Genomic DNA, 4,174 nt, shown 5'->3' on the forward strand with positions numbered 1-4,174 from the left:
TTGTTAAATTTCCTGGGTTTAAGTAGATATCGAGTCTCTTCAACAGAAAGCACAGCTGGTACAAAAAGAAGTGGTGTACCTGGGATACGAGGTCTCCAGAGGACAGCGATCCCTGAGAACAGCTAGAAAAGGGGCCATCTGTCAGATGCCTAAACCAGAGACAGTGAGAGATCTGCGTGCCTTTCTGGGAATGACAGGTTAGTGTCGGCTATGGAACTACCAGTACGGGATACTCGCTAAACCACTGTATGATTTATTGAAGGAAGCTAAGGACGTTCTAGTTTGGACCCCAGAGGCAGAAGGGGCCTTCAGAAAGTTGAAGCTAGAACTAATGAGAGCACCGACCTTAGGTCTCCCAGAGGTATCAAAACCATTCTAGCTGTTCTCCCATAAACAACAAGGAATGGCCCTAGGAGTCCTAGCACAGCAGTTGGGACCACACAAGAGAACTGTGGCCTACTTTTCCAAGCGATTGGATGAAGTAAGTAAAGGATGGCCAGGCTGTCTGAAGGCAGTGGCCGCAGTGATAATTAACATAGAGGAAGCCAGGAAGCTTACGTTGGGCCAAAAGATGACTGTGTTAGTATCTCACACCATGTCGGCTGTACTGGAACAAAAAGGCAACCATTGGTTGTCGCCTTCCAGATTCCTAAAATACCAGGCCATCTTGGCTGAATCACATGACATAACCATTCAGGTAACTAACATTGTGAACCCAGCTTCATTTCTAGAAGGGAGAGCCCCAGCAGAACCCATCGAACACGACTGCCTGGAAACAATTGAAGCCGTCTACTCCAGTCACCCAGATCTCAAAGAAGAGCTGCTCGAAGACGCGGACAACTGGTTTTCGGATGGCAGCAGCTTCGTGAAGCAAGGAGTAAGAATGGCTGGCTATGCAGTCACCACTACAGAAAGGGTAATTGAGTCAAACCCCCTGCCTGCAGGGACTTCAGCTCAAAAGGCAGAGCTGATAGCTCTGACCCGAGCCCTGGAATTAGCAGAGAACATGCAAATTAATATATGGACAGACTCTAAATATGCCTTTTCTGTCGTACATGCTCATGGAGCCATCTGGAAAGAAAGAGGACTGTTGACTACACAAGGAAAAACAGTCAAACATGCAGAAGAGGTTCTGCGACTGCTGGAGGCGGTCCAACTCCCAACACAGGTGGCCATAATGCATTGCAAGGGGCATTTGAAAGGCAATACTATTCCAGAAATAGGGAACAGGAAGGCAGATACAGAAGCTAAATTGGCAGCCGCAAGAAATAGGGAAGCGGAAATAGCGGCCCTAATACCAGGGGAGCTGGATATCAATATCCAGCCAGATTACCAAGAATCAGATCATAGGTGGATTCAAAGGAATAAGGGCAAAATACTAGAAAATGGTTGGGGTCAATTAGAAACAGGACAGTTATTGATACCAGGAAACGTGATGTGGCAGTTTGTGAAGGCAGAACATGAGAAGGCCCATTGGGGCCTAGATTCGCTTTACCAATATTTGCAGACCAGAATAGCAGGACCAAAATTCTTTACTACTATAAAACACGTTACGTCCCAGTGTGAACGGTGTCTGAAGAACAACCCGAATACAGGAACCAAAGTACACCAAGGAGCCATAAACCGAGGTAAATTCCCAGGTGAGGTATGGCAAATTGATTTTTCCGAACTCCCAAGAAAAGGGGGGTTTCGGTACTTGTTGGTATTAACTGACACATTTTCTGGGTGGCCTGAAGCATTCCCCTGTAGGACAAATAAGGAAAGAGAGGTAACTAGAGTACTGTTGAATGAAATTATTCCACGGTTTGGGGTACCGAAGAGCATTTCTTCGGATAGAGGTACACATTTCTGTGCAAAAGTAGTGAGAGCAATAAGCAAAGCATTACAAATCAAATGGCAATTGCACACGCCCTACCATCCACAGGCCAGTGGGCAAGTGGAAAAGATGAATCATCTTATCAAACAGCAAATTGCTAAAATATGCCAAGAGACTAATTTGCAGTGGTATCAAGCTTTGCCTATTGCTCTGCTGAGACTGAGAGTCAAGCCAAGATCGAAGGAAAAGTTAAGTCCTTTTGAAATTCTGTATGGTAGACCTTATGCTATGCAAGCTGTAAATGGGGATGTCATAGACCAGATTGGTAATCAATACATTTACGATTATGTAATTGCGGTGGGGAAACAGTTTGATAAGAATGCTACTGTGATGATCGAGTACCAACCTAAGCAACCTGATTGTAAATTGCATCCGTTTAACCCCGGTGATTGGGTGTATGTTAAGAACCTTTTAGGAAAACCCCTACAAGAAAAATAGGAAGGACCTTTCCAAGTGCTGCTGACTACCTTCACCGTGGTTCGGATCAAAGAACGACCTACGTGGATCCACTACTCACGGGTCAAGAGAGCTCCGGAGAACAAACAAGAGGAGCTTAAACCTGCTCTAGATGCACAGACTTCTGAGTCAGCTGTCTCCGCAGGATCACATAACAATGTCAACTGGTATTCCAGCAGTGAGGAAGAAGAGGGGAGCAGTGTTAAATCAATCCTCAAAACCTTAAAGAAACAAAGCGAAAACTTTAGGAATCAGCAACAACATTCCACGGAGCAGCACATGCTTGGGATGCCTACGGATCCCAGGCTGGCAAGAGACAAAGGTGTGGGGCCTCAGGCTGCTGACCCGCGACTCCGGGCGTCTCCAAAGCCCAATCCCAGGAAACCTTCGGAGTCGGCGTCCCTGGATCCCCGGCTGGCCCGTGATCCGCGGATGCACAAGGTCAGCGAGGGCGCCCATCCCGGCCCCTCCCTGGCTGGGGCCAAGCTGGATTTGCACCACGCCCACGCCGGAGTGAAGGTCAAGCAGAAAGGGCTGGATGATGATGAAGAGGACTCGGAGAGGGAGCTAAGGGAACGAGCTTTCCTCATTCCCTTGGAGCCTCTGCCGGGCGTCACGTTACGGGATCCCCGCTCCCAGCTGCGGCAGTTCAGCCACATTAAGATGGACGTGACCCTGATGAAACCCAACTTTGCCAAGCACATTGTGTGGGACTGATTGGATTTCTTTGTGGAGGTTGTGATAGAAAATTTTGGAACGTACAAAGTTGTTTACTAGACCTCCAATGAGTGTAGCTGCAAAGAAGCAAGGGAAAACGACCATTATTTGGCCTTAAAAAAATTCGCCAACAGACCCATTTTAGAGGCTAGGGAATTGTTTGAAGCTCCTGAACAAATTGTATTAGGGTGGTGCCATTGGAAAGTACACCGCTGGTTACAATATTGTTTGAAACTTAGTCGTTCTGAGGTTTTATCAACCCGTTGCTATTCTTCTGTCCCACGACATCCACTAACAAGTGACCAAATTGGACCCTTTAAAAAACAAAGAGATTTAGACACTGAACTAGAAAAGGTTATTTTACGGGTAGAACAAATTCACATCAAGCAACGAGAGCGCCAAAAGAAACAAAATTGACAGCTAGACATCATGACCCCGACTCCACCTCAAACCTTTACAAATAGGGGTGGACGTCAAGATTCTCAAAGCAATGCTTGCACACCCTGAAGTAAAGAAATTGGTGCAAAAGGTGAATCAAACAACTAAACGAATGGTATGGCAGATAGAACACAATTCAAAAAGAATAAAGAATGTCCTGACTGAAGTAGAACAAGTAGGCCAGCATCACTGGTAGGACATCTTTACAAGATATTCCCCAACAGCTACACAGGTCTTCCATTACCTGGTGCACCCAATGCTAATAGTAATTGTAGCTTTGTTATTACTAACTCTTACAAACATTTGTTTGTGGTGGAGACTAAGGAGCATAATGAAAAAGGACCCAAATGATTTGGGCAATGGTACGAACCTATCAGCGTCCTGTGGAACCAGAACTTGACGAAAGAATTCGTAAGTTACAAGAAAAAGGGGGGAAATGAAGCCCTAAAGCAGATAGCCTTCCAGAAGTAATGGGTTAAAACATGGAATGAGAGGCATGTAAAGAAGGGCCTAGCACTAGAACACACGGAGAAAGCACAGCACTAGGAAAACAGAGCAATAAATTAGATAAAGGTAGAGCAATAAAGGTAGAGCATCATGACAGGGGAAGAGATAGGTATAGGAGAAACTAATGGGCTAAGCAGGTTTAGAGCCAGCAATGTCGAAACGACCCTAAGGGTTTTGCCA

This window comes from Melospiza melodia, unplaced genomic scaffold (assembly GCF_035770615.1).
Source record: "Melospiza melodia melodia isolate bMelMel2 unplaced genomic scaffold, bMelMel2.pri scaffold_55, whole genome shotgun sequence".
NCBI lineage: Eukaryota > Metazoa > Chordata > Aves > Passeriformes > Passerellidae > Melospiza > Melospiza melodia.